The sequence below is a fragment of the Zalophus californianus genome, chromosome 6 (genome assembly GCF_009762305.2).
Source record: "Zalophus californianus isolate mZalCal1 chromosome 6, mZalCal1.pri.v2, whole genome shotgun sequence".
In the NCBI taxonomy this organism is placed as follows: domain Eukaryota; kingdom Metazoa; phylum Chordata; class Mammalia; order Carnivora; family Otariidae; genus Zalophus; species Zalophus californianus.
Genome location: NC_045600.1, coordinates 60,386,937 through 60,409,153, shown reverse-complemented (window position 1 = coordinate 60,409,153; position 22,217 = coordinate 60,386,937). Strand labels below are relative to the sequence as shown.

General features: G+C 36.7%; 1 pseudogene; it reads left to right on the top strand.

Annotated features, from left to right (window-relative positions):
- The first annotated feature begins 7,687 nt into the window (after positions 1-7,687).
- On the top strand, positions 7,688-11,240 carry LOC113909289 (annotated as a pseudogene).
- The last annotated feature ends 10,977 nt before the right edge of the window (positions 11,241-22,217 follow it).

Below are 22,217 nucleotides of genomic sequence, written 5' to 3'. Positions count from 1 at the left end.
TATAGGGCATATATAGGAATGGTTTCATTAAGAAGATGACTTTGATCAGAAACATGATGGGAAGAGGGTGCAAGCCATGTGGATATCTGGGGTGAGCATTGTAGTCAGAGGAGACAATAAGCATGAAAACCCAGAAGTGGGAGCATGCTTGACATGTTTTAAGTACATCAAGGAGGCCAGTGTGGCTGCAATAAAACAAGCATGAGGGAGAGCAGTAGAATATGATCATAGAAATACTGAGGGGGCCATGTTATGGAGAGTTGTGTAATCTATATAAGAACTTTGGATTTTACTCTAAACAAGGTGAGAAATCACTGGAAAGTTTTAAGTAGAGCAATATAATTATAGTGCTGGGTAAAGAACAGATTATGTGTGAATTGGAGAGGGGGCAAGTAATGGTGGAAACAGGGAGACTTGTTAGTGGATTATCATGATAACCCAATTGAAGAATGATGGTGGCTCAGATCTGAGTGGTAACAGCAAACATAATGAGAAATAGTTGGATTTTAGATGTATTTTAAAATTAGAGTCCAGGGGATTTGCTCTTGAGTTGGGTATAAGAGTAAGAAAAAGAGAGGAGTCGAGGATGACTCCAGAGTTTCTGACATGGAGTAAACTGTAAGGTTGACAACTAATCTTGGATGACATGGAGCAACTGATTACGGTGAAAGCTGCAGAAAAAGAGCAGGTGTATGGGAGATGTATGGGAATTAATATTGCTTTTTTTTTTTAAGATTTTATTTTATTTGACAGAGACACAGGGAGAGAGGGAAAAGAAGCAGGGGGACTGGGAGAGGAAGGAGCAGGCTTCCCGTGGAGCAGGGAGCCTGATGTGGGGCTTGATCCCAGGACCCTGGGATCATGGCCTGAGCCGAAGGCAGATGCTTAATGACTGAGCCACCGAGGGACCCCAGTATTGTGTCTTAATATGTTAAATTTTAAGTGTTTATTTATTAGACATTCAAGTGGAGTTGTTGAGCAGTTTATTGGCCATATAAGCCTGGAGTTCAAGGGAGGAATTGGATCTAAGGAAATGAATTTGAGAGTTGCCTGTGCAGAAATGGCATTAAAGTCCTGGGACTAGATGAGATCTCCTAGGGAGTAAGTGAAGATAGAGAAGACGTTTTAGTATGAATCCTGGATTACTCTGACATTTAGTGCCCAGGATGATGAGAAAGACACAGTAAAAGTGAGGCCAAGAAGGAGCAGCTATTGGTTTAGAAATACGAAGAGTGAATGATGTCCCAAAAACCAAGTGAAAAAAGTATTTCAAGAAGAGGGGAATTTGCAGTGTTAAATGCTGCAGATTGGTCTAGCAGCATGAGTATTTAGGATTGTCCATTAGATTGTTGACCTTTACTAGAGTAGTTTTAGTGAAATTATGGGGACAAAAGCCAATCTGGAATAGGTTCAAGAGAGAGTAGGATGTCTTTGTAGCCATCATGTCAATGGCCATGGATTTGCGATCAAGAAATTCCAGCCCCAGCTCTTGAACAAAGGTAGTTTCTTGTAGAATCACTTTGCAGATTGGAAAGCCCTAAAGAAAAAAAAAAATTAAGTTTTTAATTCCAGTTAGTTAACATAGACTGTTATATTAACTTCAGGTGTACAATATAGTGATTCAACAATTCCATACATGACTGGGTGCTCAAGTGCATGCCTTAATCCCCATCACCTATTTAACCCATCCCTTCATCCACCTCCCTTCTGGTAACCCATCCCCTAACCACCTCCTTTTTGGTAACCATTGGTATGGTGTAAGAGTCTGTTTCTTAATTTCTCTTTCTCTCTCTCTTTTATTTTTCTTACTCTTTGCTCATTTGTTTTGTTTCTTAAATTCCACGTATGAGTGAAATCATATCTGGTATTTGCCTTTCTCTGACTTATTTTGCTTAGCATTATACTCTCTAGCTCCATGTCATTGCAAATGGCAAGATTTCATTCTTTTTTACGACTGAATAATATTCCATTATACACACACACACACACACACACACACACACACACACACACACACTTCTTTATCCATTCATCAATCAGTGGACACTTGGGCTTTTTCCATAATTTGGCTATAGTAAATAATGCTGCTGTAAACATATGGGTGCATGTATCCCTTTGAATTAATATTTTTGTATTCTTTGGGTAAATTCCCAGTAGTGAAATTGCTGGATCATAGGGTAGTTATATTTTTAACTTTTTGAGGAACCTCCATACTGTTTTCCATAGTGGCTGCACCAGTTTGCATTCACACCAACAGTGTACAAGGGTTCCCTTTTCTCCACATCCTCACCAACACCTGTTGTTTCTTGTGTTGTTAATTTTAGCCATTCTGACAGATATGAGGTAATATCTCATTGTAGTTTTGATTTGCATTTCCCTGATGATGAGTGATATTGAGCATCTTTTCTTGTGTCTGTTGGCCATCTGGATCTCTTCTTTGGAGAAATGTCTGTTCGTGTTTTCTGCCCATTTTTTAATTGGATTATTTGTTTTGAGGGTGTTGAATTTTGTAAGTTCTTTATATATTTTGGATACTCACCCTTTATCAGATATGTTATTTGCAAATATCTTCCCCCATTCTGTAGGTTGCTTTTTTACTTTTGTTGATTGTTTCCTTTGCTGTGCAGAAGATTGTTACTTTGATGAAGTCCCAATAGTTTATTTTTACCTTTGTTTTCCTTGCCTCAGGAGCCCTAGCTAGAAAACACGGCTGATGTCAGAGAAGTTACTGCCTTTGTTCTCTTTTAGAATTTTTATGGCTTCAGGTCTCACATTTAGGTCTTCAATCCATCTTGAATTTCTTTTTGTGTATGGTGTAAGAAAGTGGTCCAGTTTCATTCTTTTGCATGTAGCTGTCCAGTTTTCCCAACACCATTTGTTGAAGAGACTGTATTTTTCCCACTGGATATATTCTTTCCTGCTTTGTTGAAGATTAATTGAGCATATAATTGTGGGTTCATTTCTGGGTTTTCTATTCTGTTCTGTTTATCTATGTGTCTGTTTTTGTGCCAGTACTATACTGTTTTGATTACTACAGCTTTGTAATGTAATTGGAAATCTAACATTGTGATGCCTCCAGCTTTGCTTTTCTTTTTGAAGATTGCTTCTTTTGTAGTTCCATACAAATTTTAGGATTATTTGTTCTAGCTCTGTGAAAAATGCTCTTGGTATTTTGATAGAGATTGCATTCAATGTGTGGATTGCTTTGGGTAGTATAGCTATTTTAACAATATTTGTTCTTCTGACTCATGAACATGGAATGTCTTTCCATTTCTTTGTGTCATCTTTAGTTTCTTTCATCAGTGTTTTATAGTTTTTATAGGTCTTTCATTACTTTGGTTAGGTTTATTTCTAGGTATTTGATTATTTTTGGTGCAATTTTAAGTGGGATTGTTAATTTCATTCTCTGCTGTTTCATTATTGGTGTTTAGAAATGTACCAGATTTCCGTAGATTGATTTTGTATGCTACAACTTTACTGAATTCATTTATCAGTTCTAGCACTTTTTTGTTAGAGTCGTTTGGGTTTTCTATATATAGTATCATGTCATCTGCAAATAGTGAAAGTTTTACTTCTTCCTTACTGATTTGGATTCCTTTTATTTCTTTTTGTTGTCTGGTTGCTGTGGCTAGGACTTCCAGTACCATGTTGAGTAAAAGTGGTGAGCGTGGACATCCTTGTCTTCTTCCTGATCTTAGGGGAAAGGCTCTCAGTTTTTCCCCATTTAGGATGATGTTAGCTGTGGGTTTTTCATATATGGCATTTATTATGTAGAGGTTTGTTCCCTCTAAACCTACTTTGTTGAAGTTTTTATCATGAATGGATGTTGTACTTGTCAAGTGCTTTTCTCTGTCTATTGAAATGACATGGTTCTTATCTTTTCTCTTATTGTTGTAATGTATCATGTTAATTGATTTGCGAACCACCCTTGCAACCAGGGATAAATCCTACTTGATTGTGGTGAATGTTCTTTTAACATATTGTTGGATTCAGTTTACTAGTATTTTCTTGAGGATTTTTGCATCTATATTCATCAGAGATATTGGTCTGTATAGTTCTCTTATTTTGTGGTGTCTTTATCTGGTTTTGGTCTCAGAGTGATGCTGGCCTTGTAGAGTGAATTTGGAAGATTTCCTTCCTCTTCTATTTTTTGGAATAGTTTGAGAAGAATAGGTATTAACTCTTCTTTAAATTTGGTGGAATTTGCTCGTGAAGCCATCTGGTCCTGGACTTTTGTTTATTGGAAGTTTTTTGATTACTGATTTATGTTCTTTGCTGGTTATCAGTGTTCAAATTTTCTATTTCTTCCTGTTTCAGTTTTGGGAGGTTATATGTTTCTAGGAATTTATACATTTCTTCTAGGTTGTCCAGTTTGTTGGCATATAATTTTTCATATATTCTCGTATAATTGTTTATATTTCTGTGGCGTTGGTTGTTACTTCTCCTCTCTCATTTGTGATTTTATTTATTTGAGTCCTTTCTCTTTTTATCAATTTTAATGATTTTTTTCAAAGAACCAGTTTCTGATTTCATTGATCTTTTCTATTGTTTTTTTAGTTTCTATATCATTTATTTCTTCTCTAATCTTTATTATTTCCCTCCTTCTGCTGGTTTTAGGTTTTGTTTGTTGTTCTTTTTCTAGCTCCTCTAGGTGTAAGGTTAAGTCATTTGAGATTATTCTTGCTTCTTGAGTCAGGCCTGTATTGCTATAAACTTTCCTCTTGGAACTGCTTTTGCTGCATCCCAAAGGTTTTGCTCTGTTGTGTTTTCATTTTCATTTGTTTCCATGTACTTTTTTATTAATTTTTTTTCCTCGTTGACCCATTCATTGTTTAGTAGCATGTTATTTAACCTCTACGTATTTGTGATCTTTCCAGATTTTTTCTTGTGGTTGACTTCTAGATTCATAGCATTGTGGCCAGAAAGTTGCATGCTATGACTTTGATCTTGAATTTGCTGAGGCTTTTTTTTATGGCCTAATATGTGATCTCTTCTGGAGAATGTTCCATGTACACTTGAAAAGAATGTGTATTCTGCTTTTTTAGGGTAGAATGTTCTGAATATATCTGTTTGGTCCATCTGGTCCAGTGTGTCATTCAAAGCCATTGTTTCCTTGTTGATTTTCACTTTAGATGATCTGTCCATTGAGGTAAATGGGGTGTTAAAGTTTCCTACTATTATTGTATTATTATTGATTAGTTCTTTATGTTTGTTAATAGTTGCTTTATGTATTTGGGTGCTCCCATGTTGGGTACATAAATATTTACAATTGTTATATCTTCTTGTTGGATTGTCCCCTTTATTATTATATAGTGTCCTTCTTTGTCTCTTGTTACAGTTGTTTTAAAGTCTGGTATGTCTGGTATAAGTATTGCTACTCCAGCTTTTTTTTTTTTTTTGACATCCACTTGCATGATAGATGTATCTCTATCCCTTCACTTTCACTCCTTTTTTTTTTTTTTTTTAAGATTTTCTTTACTTATTTGACAGAGAGAGAGAGATAGTGAGAGCAGGAACACAGGCAGGGAGAGTGGGAGAGAGAGAAGCAGGCTTCCCACCGAGCAGGGAGCCCAATGCAGGGCTCGATCCCAGGACCCTGGGATCATGACCTGAGCCAAAGGCAGACGCTTAACGACTGAGCCACCCAGGCACCCCTCTATCCCTTCACTTTCAATCTGCAGGTGTCTTTAGGCAGCATATGGATGGGTCTTGTTTAATCCATTCTGTCACCCTATGTCATCTACTTTGATTGGAGCATCTACTCGATTTACATTCACAGTAATTATTGATATATATTTACTTATTGTCATTTTATTACTCATTTTGTGGTTGTGTCTGAAGATTTTATCAGATCCTCTCTTATCCTTCTCTTTTTCATGGTTTGCTGGTTTTCTTTAGTGATATATTTGGATTTCTTTCTCTTTATTCTTTGCATATTTAATAGTGGTTTTTGATTTGTGGTTACCATTAGGTTTGTATATAACATCTGTATATAGCAGTCTATATTAAGTTGATGGTCATTTAAGTTTGAACCCATTCTTTACTCTTCTCCCTCCCACATTTTAGGTATATGGTGTCATATTTTACATCCTTTTATTTTGTGAGTTCCTTGACTAATTTTTTTTACAGAAATATTCATTTCTGCTGCTTTTGTTTTCCTACCTTCATACTGTCACTTTTGGACTTTCCTTTCCATGCAAGATGTCCTCTTTAATAGTTCTTGCAGGGCTGATTTAGGGGTCATGAATTCCTTTAGTTTTTGTTTGTCTGGGAAACTCTTTATCTGTCCTTCTATTCTGAATGATAGTCTTGCTGGATAGAGTATTCTTGGCTATGGATTTTTTTCATTCAGCACTTTGAATATATCATGCCACTCCCTTCTGGCTTGGAAAGTTTCTGCTGAAAAATCTCCTGATAACCTTATGGGGTTTTCCTTGTATATTACTGTCTTCTTTTGTCTTGCTGCTTTAAAATTTTTTTCTTTATCACTATATTTTACCATTCGTCCCAAATGAAAGAACTGCTCTGCTCGGTGTGGATCTGCCTTTGTTGATTTTTTTGGGGCTTCTCTGTGCTTTGTGGATCTGGATATCTGTTTCCTTCCTCAAATTAAGGAAGTTTTCTGCTATCATTTCTTCAAATACATTTTCTTCCGGGGCTTCTATAATATGAATGTTATTACATGTGATGGAGTCACTGAGTTCCCTAAGTTTGTTCTCGTTTTGCATAATTATTTTTTTTCTTTTGTACAGCTTGATTACTTTCCATTACTTTGTTTTCTAGGTCATTCATTTGTTGCTCTGCTTCTTCCAGCATGCTGTTCATTGCATCAGGCATGTTTCTAATCTCATTTATTGCGCTCTTCATATCTGATTGGTTCTTTTATACCTCTGTTTAAAAGGTCTCACTGATGTCTTCCACGCTTCTCTCAAGTCTAGTGAATATTCTCATGATCATTGCTTTAAATACTCCATCAGGCATGTTACTTATATCTGTTTCACTTAGATCTCCAGCTGTGGCCTTCTCCTGTTCTTTCATTTGGGACAAATTTCTCTGTATTCTTATTTTGTCTAAGTTTCTGTGCCTGTTTTTCTGCATTAGGAAAGTCAGCTGTATCTTCTGGTTGTTTTTATTTATTTATTTGAGAGAGAGAGAGAGAGTGCATGAGTGGGAGGGGCAGAGGGAGGGGCAGAGGGAGGCTGACGGGAGGCTCAGTCTCACAACCCTGAGATCATGACATGAGCCAAAACCAAGAGTTGGATGCTTAACTGACTGACCCACCCAGGCGCCCCTATCTCCTGTTCTTGAGGCTAATGGACTTATGAATAAGAGGTCCTGTAGAGCCTTGCTGTGTAGTGTCCCTTCCTCACCAGCGTCTGGCACTTATAGGAATGTCTCCAACATGTGCTGCATGTGCTGTCCTTTTGTGTCCTGGCTGCTTTATCCTTCAGGCTGGTTATCTGCAGAGTCTCTCCTTGTCTGCCGTGGGCAGTATTTGGTTCTTTGGTCTGAATGTGGTGTGTTTTAACTAGGTGTGCTCTGGTCTGCTTTTGGATTGAGACCTGTTGCCATGCTTGGGAACTGAGGCTCTGCAAAACTCCTGGGAAGGGAGACGCAGTGTTGGCAGGGATTTGGGCTTGTCTTCTGGGGGGGGGGGGGGGCACACCATGTTGGGACTGAGGCAAACATGACTGGGAAGGGGGAGGTTCCACTGGAGCTTGGGGGTTTGGGGTTTAGTGTAAGCAAGTTAGGTAATAAGTGTAAGTGCTGAGCTAGTTCCTGCAGGTGGCCCTGTGCTTATGCAGATGGGTGTGGGGAGGGAGGGGGTGGGGAAATGGTGCCTGCTAGTTCCTTTATTCCCAGAGGGGTCTCTCCATGAATTCTGCCTCTCTGGCACACACTCCAAGATGAGCAAGTAACCTCCTCACTTTGTGCCTTAGATGCTCTTCAGATCACTATTTCCATGTTGTATGTCCATGGGCTATTTGCCCTGCCTTCTCTCCAAGAGGAGCCCCAATGTCTCTGGGCTCTCCTTAAGCCAAACCTGCTGACTTTTAGAACTCAAGGCTTTAAGCCCTGCTGATTGCAAGAACTCATGAAATTTGGCCCCTCTAGCTTTCCTAGTCAATTACTATGGGGATTTGTTTCCCCCATGCACTTCCTTGTGTGTTATCGTCTGTGTTTTGCCCTTCTCCATTACTGAGGCTTCCTCTCCACTGCAGTGGCACTATCCATTTCTCTACCAAATCGTGTCTCCATGCTTCCTGTCTTCTTCAGTGTGGCCTCTTTTCTGCCTTTAGTTGTGGAGCTTGTTCTGCCAGTCTTCAGGTCAATTTCTGAGATATTTAGGATGATTTGATAGTTATCTAGTTGTATTCTTGGGATAAGGTGAGACTAGGGTCCTCCTACTCTGCTGTTGTCTTCTCTTAAAGAAACATTTATGAAATGCTTCGTTGAGCAAAATTTTGAAATGCTTTATGCAGAAATGTATCAAAAGGGTATTTGGCATACAGAATAAAGAGGTGGTTAATGGCAGAAGAACCATTAGAAAAACAGATTTAGAGATCTAGTAGATGAAAAATTAGAAACAGTTTTTTTTTTTTTAATGAAAGAAGATAATTGGGCTCTGGTTAGGGGATTGTATGTGACAGTAAATTGCACTACAATATCTGCTTAACCACAGGGAGCTCGATGTCTACTTCTGCTCTCTTATGAAATATTACCTAAAACTGGTGCTTTCTTCCCAAATGCCTTTTAAGTATTTGACAAGATAGTTAGGGAAAGGCCTTATATTTTAAGACTTCCAGAATTATTTTTTTTTAAAGATTTTATTTATTTGAGAGAGAGAATGAGAAGGAGAGAGCACATGAGGGGGGGGAGGGTCAGAGGGAGAAGCAGGCTCCCTGCTGAGCAGGGAGCTCGATGCGAGACTCGATCCTGGCACTCCAGGATCATGACCTGAGCTGAAGGCAGTCACATAACCAACTGAGCCACCCAGGCGCCCTCCAGAATTATTATTAAAAATTATTCCTTTTAGATCTATTTAGTCCCTAAGAGGGTGTTATATTTTGTTTTTTAATCCACCAATGAGTATTTTACTTCCAGGGCGCATCTGCCCTGACCAAATCCATAGGGAGGCTCATGATATAAAGTAAGAATGTCATAATAATGTTTCCATTAGTAAGTGGATGCTTTATATGTTCTGTAAAATGGTAACTTTATATTATAATGCTGGAAATATTTTTTAAGCATTAGCATTTATTAAATACAGATTTTATTGTTACAAAGACAGATATGATTAAAAATAGCCACTTTTCCCACTCTTAAATATATATGCTAGTGTATTTCCTTCTTTTAAAAAAACTAAGCACAGAGTATGAAGTGGGAAGTATTCTGGCTTTTGACAAATATGACTTCTTTCTTTTTTAAAATTTAATTTTATTTAAACTCATTTAATTAATATATAGCATATTACTAATTTCAGAGGCAGAATTCAGTGATTCATCAATTGTATATAACACCCAGTGCTCATTACATCACATACCCATCACCCATTTACCCCATCCACCCTCCTCCAGCAGTCCTCGGTTTGTTTCTTATGACAAATATGACTTCTTGAATATTCAGCTTATGTCTGAATACAAAGTATCTTTCTAATAGAAGGACAATTTCCTTGTTTGTATCCAATAGTTTATAAAACAAAATATATAAATTTAATAAATTATCTATTCTACCTCTTCCTAAAATAGAACACCAGTACATTTGCTGTTTGACAGAGAGAGAAACAGGAAGAGGGAGAGGGAGAGGAGGAATGGAGTCAGAGAGTATAGACACGTTCATCATGTTTAATGTTAGGAGTTGTGGTACATTACAGAAATGGCCACAGGTTCTTCCCATTCTTGTATATATGCCCTTTTGCAATGTCACCTTTCAGGTCCTCCAACAAAAGTTGGATCTATTCTACCTTGAAGCTGGGTTGTCCACATAACTTTATGTGGCCAGTTGGACACTGGCAAATGTGTTTGCCCTCCTGCTACACTTCAAGGGTGTTTGCACTCTTGTTATACTTGAAGATCTTAGATCACCCATACTGCTGAAGGATGAGAGGCTATGTTGAGACCCAAGATGCCCCAGCCAATAATCTGTCAGGATCTGGCCAACAGCCCAATAACTACCAGTCATGTTACTGAGGCCATCCTTGAACATCCAGCCAGCATCTTACCTGCCATTTGATGAAAGGAGGAGAGATATACTGATGAAAGTGTTAAACAGTTAGAAATATATACTATTTAGGGGCACCTGGGTGGCTCAGATTGTTAAGTGTCTGCCTTTTGCTCAGGTCATGATCCCAGAGTCCTGGGATCGAGCCCTGTATCGGGCTCCCTGCTCGGCGGGGGGGCCGGCTTGTCCCCCTCCCTCTGCTTTTCCCCCTACTCATATTCTCTCTCTCTCTCTCTGTCTCTATCTCTGTGTCTCGAATGAATAAATAAAAAAGTCTTTAAAAAATAAGAAATTTAAAAAAATTAAAAAAGAAATATATACTATTTATACATTTTTTGCTGGTTGTTCTTCCTCAGAGGCCCATAGGCAGCAGCCATTGTGCCTAGCTGGAATGGCCTGATCTTGAGCCCCACTTCCACGTCGTTCAACCAAATGGCACAGAAGATCTGAAGACACAAGGCCCAGCAAGCCAAGGCATGCCACATTGCCCTGCATCTCGTGTCTGAACCCATCCAGCCTTCAGTGAGGTGCCCCATGGTGAAGTACCGCACCAAACTGCGAGCTGGCAGGGGCTTTAGTTTGTAAGAGTTAAGTGTGGCTAGCATCTACAAGAAGGTGGCATGGACTGTTGGGATCTCAGTAGATCCAAGAGGTGGAACAGGTCCACAAAGTCCCCTGCAGGTAAACCTGTGACACCTCAAAGAGTACCACTCCAAGCTCATTCTCATATTCACGAAGCCCTTAGCTCCCAAGAAGGGAGACAGCTCTGTTGAAAAACTCAAATTGGCTACCCAGCTGACAGGACCAGTTGTGCCCATACAGAATGTCTATAGGAAGGAGAAAGCTAGAGTCATCTGAGAAGAACTTCAAGGGCTCGCCAGTGTTTGCCTCATGCTAGTGCCCAGCTCTTTGGTATCTGGGCAGAAAGGGCCAAAGAAGCTGCAAAACAGGATGTCGAAAAGGAAAAAATAAAGTGCCATCGTCAACTTGTGATAAAAAATACGTATATATGTTGCTAAAACTATGCAATTAATAGCACAGTTTCAAAACATATAAAGCCCCACATTGACAAAACCAAAAAGAATAACAGGGAAATCTACAATCATGAAAAAAGATTTTTAACACACTGATAGGAAAACCAGATGTCTGGTTCTTGAGTGTCTTGCTGAATGCTGAACTGTGTGTGAGTAAGGTGAAACGCCACAGGGCAGGGTAAAGAACTATCAGGATGTTGTAAACTGAACAATTCCCATTGCTCACACAGGGTTGGGAGATGTTCAAAATCTGACTGACTCAGATAGCTTTTTGGAGAATTCCACTAAACATTTATAGAGGAAGTAATGTTAATTCTAGACGATCTCTTCTAGAAAATCGAAGAGGGGGGAACACTTCCTAACCCATTTTATGAGCCAGTATTATCCTAATACCAAAACCAGACAAAGACCTTATAAGGAAACAAAACTACAGAACAATAACCTTCATGAACTTAGAGACAAGCATTCTCAATAGACGTGATGATGTATGGATCAAATTCTAAGGAATTACAAAAAAGCTACTAGAATTAATGATTGTCTTTAGCAAAGTACAGAATACAAAGTCATTGTACAAAAATTGCGTGTGTGTGTGTGTAAATAGGTATATAGGCGTATGTAATACATACATATGTAATACATGTGCATGCACACACACCCTGCAGTGGAAAATGAAATTTTTAAAAATATCATTTACAGGAGCATCAAACAATATGAAAGACTTGGAAATAAATTTAACAAAATATGTGAAAGATCTGTACACAGAAAAGACACAGCAATTAAAGAAGACCTAAATAAATAGAGATACCATTTTCTTGGATTGGAAAAATCAATATTTTTAAGATGTCAGTCTTTCTCAAATAGATTTATATTTCCAGTGCAATTTCAATGAAAATTCCAACAGTCTTTTCTGTGGAAATTGATAGATTCTACAATTTATTTGGAAATACGGAGGATCTAGAATAGCTAAATCATTTTGAAAATTAAGAACAAAGTTGAAGGACTTACAATATCTGATTTCAAGACTTTCTGTGATGAATCACTGAATTCTATTCCAGAAACCAATATTGCACTGAATATTAACTAACTAATACTTAAATTAAAAAGAAAGAAAAAGACTTTCTGTGAAGCCACTACCGGTAATCAAGACAGAGGAATTTGTGTAAAGATAGAATATAGATTAAGGCCAGAGTAGAGAGTTAGAAATTGGTCTGTTGCTGTTTGACAGAGGTGGCAAGGTAATTCAATTTGGGACAGGTCAGTTTTTCCAGTAAATGGGGCTGGAAACAGAATATACAGGTGGAGAAAAAATATATCTTGACCCTTAACTCACTCCATATACAAAATTAACTAAAAATGGACCTAAGCATCAGATCCGAAGCAATAGACCTTCTAGGAGAAAACATGGGAGAATGTCTTCATGTTTTGGGATAGCCAAAGATTTCTTAGATTACAAAATACATATAAGAAGAAATTGATAAATTGTTCTTCAAAAAATTTTCAAAACTTTTTACTAACACTGTTAAGGAAAAGAAAAGGCAAACCACAGAGTGTCAGATTAATTGTGCATATAACTGACAAAGGCCTTTTATTCAAAATGTGTAAGAATTGTATAACTCAATAAAAGACAAACAACCCATAAAAATTAGGCAAAACTTTAGACAGTTTTAGACGTGAATGACCAATAAACACATGAAAAAATGCTCAGAACCATTAGTCATTAAGGATATGCAAATTAAAATCACAACGAGCTATCACTACACACCTACTGCAATGGCTAAAATTTAAAAGACTGGTGTGAGCAAGTCTTGGTGTGAATATGAAACTCTCATACATTGGTCTTGGGAATGTAAAATTGTATAACCACTGTGAAAAACAGTTTGATGGTTTAATACAAAGTTAGACATTCTCTTACTCTACCACCCAGCAAATCCATTTATAGGTATTTACCCAAAAGGAATGAGTATCTGTTCACATAAACTTGTACAGGAATGATCATAGCAGCTTTATTATAATAGCCAAAACCTGGAAATAGCCTCAAAACAAATTAAATGTGGAATATCCATGTAATGTAATACTACTGAACAATTTAAAAAACCAAACTACTGATACATGAAACAATATGGAATCATGGTCCCTAGTTCAGAATATACACACAAATCAATTCTATGTGGATCTTAAAAAAAAACTAATAGACTTTATATGTTAGAGTAGTTTTTTATATTTTAGAGCAGTTTCTTGCATTTTACAGAAAAACTGAACAGATAGTATAGTGAATTCTCATATACTCCCTCTTCTCTACTCATAGCTTCTCCTAGTTTTAACAATTGGATAACCAATATGGATACATTATTTTAAACTAAAGTCCACAGTGTACATTAGGGTTCTTTTGATGCTGTACAGTTCTATGGGTTTTGTGCATAAAGTTGTGTATCTATCATTACAATATCATACAGACTAGTTTCACTGCCCTAAAGTACTCCTCTGCTTTACCTGTTCATCTCTTCCATCCCACTCCATGAATCTATAGCAACCACTGATTTTTAAATTTTTATTTATTTTAAAAATTCTAATATAATTAATATACAGTGTTCTATTCGTTTCAGGTGTACAATATAGTGATTCAACAATTCTGCACATTACTCAGTGCTCATCACAATAAGTGTACTCTTAATCCCCTTCACCTCTTTCACCCATCCCTCCCTCCACCTCTCCTCTGGCAACCACCAGTTTGTCCTCTATATTTGAGTCTCATGGGGGGTTTTTTGGTCTGTTTTTTCTGTGTTCATTTGTTTTGTTTCTTAATTTCCACACAATGAGTGAAATCATATGATATGTTTGTTTCTCTGACATAGTTCACTTAGCATTATACCCTCTAGATCCATCCATGTTGTTGCAAATGGCAAGATTTCACTCTCTTTATGGCTGAATAATATTCCTCTGTGTGTGTGTGTGTGTGTGTGTGTGTGTGTGTGTGTGTGTGTGTGTGTGTATACACACACCACATCTTTATCCATTCATCTACCAATAGACACTTGGGTTGCTTCCATATTTATTGTGAATAGTGCTACAATAAACATAGAAGTGCATATATCTTTTTGAATCAATGTTTTCATTTTCTTTGAATAAATACCTATTAGTGGAATTACTGGATCATATGGTAATTCTATTTGTAATTTTTTGAGGAACCTCCATACTGTTCTCCACAGTGGCTGCACCAGTTTGCATTCCTACCAGCAGTACACGAGGGTTCCATCTATTCTACATCCTTACCAACACTTTTTATTTCTCGTGTTTTGGATTTTAGACTTTCTGAGAGGTATGAGGTGATATCTCATGTGGTTTTGATTTGCATTTCCCTGATGATGAGTGATGGTGAACATCTTTTTTTATGTGTCTGTTGACCATCTGTATGTCTTCCTTGGAAAAAGGTCTGTCCATATCTTCTGTCCATTTTTAAATGGGATTATTTGTATTTTTGGTATTGAATTGTGTAAATTCTTTATATATTTTGGATTTTAACCCCTTATCAGACTTATCATTTGCAAATATCTTCTCCTGTTCTGGGGGTTGTCTTTTTCTTTTGTTGATGGTTTCCTTCACTGTGCAAAAGCTTTTTATTTTGATGTAGTCTCAGTAGTTTAATTTTGCTGTTGTTTCTTTTGTCAAAGGAGACATATCTAGAAAAATATTTCCATGACTGATGTCAAAAAGATTACTGTCTATGTTTTCTTCTAGGAATTTTATGGTTTAAGGTCTCACATTTAGGTCCTTAATCCATTTTAGGTTTATTTTTGTGTGTAGTGTAAGAAGGTGGTCCAGTTTCATTCTTTTGCATGTAGCTGACAGTTTTTCCAACACCATTTGTTAAAAAGACTGTCTTTTTCCCATTGTATACTCTTGCCTCCTTTGTCGTAGATTAACTGACCATATAATTGTGGGTTTATTTTTGGGCTCTCTATTCTGTTCTGTTGATCTATGTGTTTATTTTTGTGCCAGTAGCATATTGTGTTTTTCTTTTAATTTTTTTCTTTGAATTCAATTTAATTCACATGTACTGTATTACTAGTTTCAGAGGTAGAATTAGTACTATGTTGTTTTGATTACTACAGCTTTGTAGTATGTCTTGAAATCTGGGATTGTGATACTGTCAGTTTTGTTCTTCTTTTCCAGATTTTTTTGCTATCTGGGGTCTTTTGTGGTTCTATACAAAGGATTGTTTGTTCTAGTTCTGTGAAAAGTGCTGTTGGTGTCTTGATAGGGATTGCATGAAATACATAGATGGCTTTGTGTAGTATGGATATAACAATATTTATTGGTTTTTCCAATCCATGAGCATGGAATATCTTTCCATTTGTTTGTGTCATCTTCAATTTCTTTCATCAGTTTTTTATAGTTTTCAGAGTTCAGATCTTTCACCTCCTTGGTTAAGTATATTTTTAGGTATTTTTTTTTCTTTTTGGTGCAATTGTAAGTGGGATTTTTTCATAGACTACTATATGCTTAGGATATTATATAGAAACCTATTGGTAACCACAAATAAAAAACCTATAATAGATATGAAAAAAGTAAAGAAATCCAAGTGTATCACTAAAGAAAGCCATCAAACCACAAGAGAGCAGGAGCAGAGAGGAACAAAGAAGAACTACAAAATCAACTGTAAAACAAGTACCAAAATGTCAGTAAGTACAAACCTATCAATAATTTCTTTGAATGTAAATGGACTAAACACTCCAATCAAAAGACATAGTGTGATTGGATAAAAAAGCAAGACCCAACTTACAGAAGACTCATTTTAGACCTAAAGACACCTGCAGATTGAAAATGAGGGGCTAGAGATACATCTATCATGTAAATGGAAGCGAAAAGAGAGCTGGGGTAGCAATACTTATATAGAACAAAATAGACTTTAAAACAAAGTCTGTAACAGGAGACAGAAGGACACTATATAATCATAAACAGAACAGTCCAACAAGAAGATACAACAATTGTAAATATTTATGCACCCAACATGGGCGTACCCAAATACATAAAGCAACAATTAGTAAGCAAAAAGGAAGAAATTGATAGTGATACAATAATAGTTGGGGACTTTAATACCCTACTTGCGTCAGTGGATATCATCCAGACAGAGTATCAACAGGGAGACTGGTTTTGAATGACACATTGCACAAAATGGACATATTCAGAACATTCTATCAAAAAACAGTAGAATATACATCTTTTCAAGTGCACATGGAACATTCTCCAGAATAGATCACAGGTTACAAAACAAGTCTCAACCAATTAAAAAAGATTGAAATCATATGCATCTTTTCTGACCACAGCGCTATGAAAGTAGAAGTCAACCACAAGAAAAATCTGGGAAGACCACAAATACATGGAGGTTAAATTACATGCTACTGAACAGTGAATAGATCAATCAAGAAATCAAAGAGGAAATGAAAAAATACATGCAGACAAATGAAAATACAACAGTCCAAAATCTTCGGGATGAAACAAAAGCTATTCTATGAGGGAAGATTATGGCAATATAGGTCTACCTCAAGAAGCAAGAAGAATCTTGGGGCGCCTGGGTGGTTGTTGTTAAGCGTCTGCCTTCAGCTTAGGTCATGATCCCAGGGTCCTGGGATCGAGCCCTGCATCGAGCCTTGCATGGGGGTTCCCTGCTCAGCGGGGAGCCTGCTTCTCCCTCTCACACCCCCCCTGCTTGTGTTCCCTCTCTCACTGTCTCTCTCTCTCTGTCAAATAAATAAAATATTAAAAAAAAAAGCAAGAAGAATCTCAAATGAACAACCTAATCATTACACCTAAAGGAGATAGAAAAAGAAGAACCAATGAAATCCAAAGCCAGTAGAAGGAAGGAGATAATAAAGATTCAAGCAGAAATAAACGAAGTAAATTTTAAAAAACCCGAGTAGAACAGATGAATGAAATCAGGAGCTGTTTCTTTGAATAGATCAACAAAATTGATAAAACTTTAGCCAAACTCAGAAAAAAAAAGAGAGAACTCAAAATCAGAAATGAAAGAGGAGAAATAACCAACACCACAGATATACAAAGGATTATGAGGTAATGTTAAAAAATTATATTCCAACAAATTGGACAACCTAGAAGAAATGATAAATTCCTAGAAACATGTATCTCCCAAAACTAAAACAGGAAGAAATAGAAAATTTGAATATACCAGTTATCAACAATGAAATTGAATCAGTAATCAAAAAACTTGGAACAAACAAAAGTCCTGGACCAGATGGCTTCACAGGCAAATTCTACCAAACATTTAAAGAAGTTTTTTTTTTTTTTTTTAAGATTTTATTTATTTGACCGAGAGAGACATAGAGAGGGAACACAAGCAGGGGGAGTGGGAGAGGGAGAAGCGGGCTTCCCGTGGAGCAGGGAGCCCGATGTGGGGCTCGATCCCAGGACCCTGGGATCATGACCTGAGCCAAAGGCAGACGCTCAATGAATGAGCCACCCAGTTGCCCCTTAAAGAAGTATTAATACCTATTCTTTTCAAACTATTCAAAAAAAAAAAGACGAGGAAGGAAATCTTCCAAATTCATTCTGTGAGGCCAGTATTACCCTGATTAAAAAAACAAAACAAAAACATGAAGACACTACAAAAAAAGAAAACTACAGGCCAATATCTCTGATGAACATAGATGCAAAAATTCTCAACAAATTAGCAATATATTAAAATCATTCACCACAATCAAGTAAGGTTTATTCTGGGATGCAGTGGGGTTCAGTATTTAAAAAATCAATGTGATATAGCACATCAACAAGAGAAAAGATAAGAACCATATATCATTTCAGTAGACACAGAAGAAGCATTTGACAAAGTACAACATCCATTTATAAAAACCCTCAACAAAGTAGGTTTAAGGGGAATATACCTCAACATAATAAATGCCATATATGAAAATCCCACAGCTAACATCATACTCAGTGAAAAATGGAATTTTTCTTCTATGATCAGGAACAAGACAAAGGTGTCCACTGTTACCACTTTACCATAGTACTGGAAGTCCTAGCCACAGTAGTCAGACAAGAAAAAGATAGAAGGCATCCAAATTGGGAAGGAAGAAATAAAACTATCACTGATCCTCATTGTCTCTATAGTTTTACCTTTTCCAGGATGCTCTATAGGTGGAATGATAGAGTATGTAACCTTTTAAAAAAGGACTGGCTTTTTTACTTAGCAGTATGCACTTAAGTTTATTTCATGTCTTTTTATAGCTTGATAACTCTTTTCTTTTTAGTGTTGAATAATCTTCCATTGATAAACCATAGTTGGTTTATCCATGTACCTATTGAGGGACATCTTGGTTGCTTCCAGTTTGGGGCAATTATGAATAAAACTACTGTAAATGTTTTTGTGAACATAAGTTTTTAACTCCTTAGAGTAAATACCTAGGAGCCCATTAGTATTTGTTTGGTAAATCTATCTTTAGCTTTGTAAAAACCTGCTAAAATCTTCCAAAGCGGCTGTACCATTTTGCATTCCTACCAGTAATGAATGAGAGCTCCTGTTTTTACATCCTTACCAGCATTTTGTGTTGTCAAGTGTTTTGGATTTTGGCCATTATAATTGGTGAATGATGATAAATTACTGTTGTTTTAATTTGTAATTCCTTAATGACATATGACATTGAATATCTTTTCATATGCTTACTTGCCATCTGTATATCTTTTTTTGTGAAGTGTCTGTTCGTGTTTTTTGTCCATTCTTTAACTGGGTTGTTTGTTTTCTTATTGTTGAATTTTAAGAGTTCTTAGTATATTTTGGATACAAATCCTTTATCAGATATATGTTTTGTAAAGATATTCTTTGAGTTTGTGGCTTATCTTTTCATTCTCTTAACTGTGTCAGAGCAGAAGATTCACAGAGCAGAAAATTCTAATTTTAATGAAGTCCAACTTACAAGTTTTTTCTTTCATGAATTATTCTTTTGGAATTGCATCTGAAAACTCATTGTCAAGCCCAAGGCCACCTAGATTTTCTCCTATGTTCTAGAAGTTTTATAGTTTTCCATTTTACACTAAGGTCTCTGATTCGCTTTCAGTTAACTTTTGTGAAAGGTATAGCATCTGTATGAAAGGTAAAGAGTCTGTATCTAGATTATTTTTATTTATTAATTAATTAATTCATTCATTTATGCTTCTAGATGTCCAGTTGTTCCAGAACCATTTGTTGAAAAGACTCTCCTTTCTCCATTGGGTTGCTTTTGCTCCTATAATTTTCCTTTCTTGTAATGTCTTTATCTGGTTTTGGTATTAGGGTACTGCTGACCTAGTAGAATGAGTTAGAAAGTATTCCCTCTGGTTCCATTTTCTGGAAGAGACAATAAAGAATTGCTATCATTTCTTCCTTAAATGTTTGGAAGAATTCCAGTGAAACCATCTGGGCCAGATGTTTTCTGTTTCGGAAGGCTATTAATTGTTGGTTCAATTTCTTTAATAGATAAAGGCCTATTCAGATGATCTATTTTTATATGAGTTTTGGTAGATTATACCTTTCAAGGAATTAGTCCGTTTTATCCAAGTAATCAAATTTGTGGTCATAGAGTTGTTCATAAGTTACTTATTTTCCTTTCAATAGCCATGAGAGCAGTAGTGATATGTCCTCTTTCATTTTTGATATTAGTAACTGGTGTTTTTTCCTTTTTTTCTTTTGGTTAGCCTGGTTGAAGGTTTATTAATTTTGTTGATCTTTTCAAAGAAGCTACTTTTGTGTTTTTTTTTTATGTTTTCTATTATATCTGTACTTTCAATTTCATTGATTTCTGCTCTGATTTTTAGTAGTTCTTTTCTGTTGCTTGTTTTAGGGTTATATGGCTCTCTTTCTCTAGTTTTCTAAGATAGAAGCTTAGATAACTGATTTTAGAACTTTCTTCTCTAATACACGCATTCACTGCTATAAATTTCCTTTTAAGCACTGCTCTCACTGCATTCTACATGTTTTTATAAATTTATTTTCATTTAGTTAAAAATATTTTTTTAAAAGATTTTATTTATTTATTTGACAGAGAGAGAGACAGAGAGGGAACACAGGCAGGGGGAGTGGGAGAGGGAGGAAGCTGACTCCCCACTGAGCATGGAGCCCAATGCGGGCCTCGATCCCAGGACTCTGAGATCATGACCTGAGCCGAAGGCAGATGCTTAACGACTGAGCCATCCAGGCGTCCCTAAAAATATTTTTTAAAAGATTTTATTTATTTATTTGAGAGAGAGAGAGAACAGGGGAGGGGCAAAGGGAGAAGCAGACTCCCCACTGAGCAGGGGACTCCATCCCAGGACCGTGGGATCATGACCTGAGCTGAAGGCAGATGCTTAACTGACTGAGCCACCAGATACCCCTAGTTAAAAATATTTTTAAAATTTTCTTGAAACTTTCTTTGACCCACATGTTATTTAGAAGTATGTTGCCTAATTTCCAAATACATGGTGGTTTTTTTAAATTTTTTATTGTTTTGTTAATCACCATACATCACATCATTAGTTTTTGATGTAGTGTTCCATGATTCATTGTTTGTGTAAAACACCCAGTGCTCCATGCAGAACGTGCCCTCTTTAATACCCATCACCAGGCTAACCCATCCCCAACCCCCTCCCCTCTAGAACCCTCAGTTTGTTTTTCAGAGTCCATCGTCTCTCATGGTTCGTATCCCCCTCCGCAAATACATGTTTTTTTTTTCAGGTACCTTTTTATTGTTAATTTCTTTTAGTGCAATTATGGGATGAAAACATACTTTGTATAATTTCTGTTCTTTTAAATGTGTACAGCTGTGATTTATAGCCGAGAATGTGGTCTGTCTTGATGAATATTATATGTGAGCTTGAGAAGAATGTCACTGTGCTGTTAGATGAAGTATTTTATAGTGTTTTTGGTTTCTAGAATTTCCTTCTGATTTTTTTCTTGGAGTTTCTATCTTTGCTTACATTATCTGCAAGTTCTTACATGTTGTTCACTTTTCCTGTTAGAGCTCTTAACATACTAATTATAGTTATTTTAAATTCTGACCTGGTAATTCTAAAATCATGTAAATCTGAGTCTGTTGCAAAGCTTGCTTTGTCTGTTTGAACTATGTTTGTTTGTTTGTTTTTTGCCCATTAATACGCCTTTTAATTTTTTGTTGAAAGCCAGACAAAGCATTGGGTAAGGGGAACTGTGGTAAATAGGTCTTTAGTTATTTTGTTTATTAGGCTAGAAATTAGACTGTTTTTGTTTGCTGTGGCTTCAGGTGTCAGTTCTTCTGTACCTTTGTTTTTGTTCCCTCTGTATATTTGGGTTTTCCTAGGAACTTTTTAAATAGTCTGTGTCTTGCAGCTATCTTAGTTGTAATCCTTTATTATCCTGGAGCTCTGTTGATATGGTGGTAAGATATTGGGAAGGGAAAGTGTTATAATTATTTATACACACACACACTTGTGTGTATATTATGGCAAGAGTCCCTGGGCTATGACGTTCAGAAGAGTTTCTTGGGCTCCCCCCACGCCCCATGTGAGACTGAAAGACTAGCAGAGGCTGGCATTGGTTCATTGTCTTTGCTCTGGTCAAATAAAGCTTTTGCAAAGTAGTTTCCCTTGGGAGCTGGTCTTTGTTACAGAAAACAGAAAGAAAAATAGAATGCTCTAGGCATATTTCAAAATGGGTAATTTCCCCCTGTGTATATTTCAAAATGATTACTTTTCCTCCTTCCAGTGCTGGAAGCAAGAGAGGATTTTTCTCAAATGCTCACCATGACAACCTGATGGGTCTCTTGAAGGTAAAACTCATGAAAGTATGGAGATCTCCCTAAGGCTAGGCCCTCTGATATTTTTAACTTTCAAGCCAGTTCACACTGAGTGTCCAGCAATTTGTCGATTACAATTTAAGCGTTCCTGTGGGTGCTGGCTCCAGACAGTAGCTTCTGTTCCTGATAAGTGATGAGTCTCTGTATTTACCTGTCTCCAGTTTTT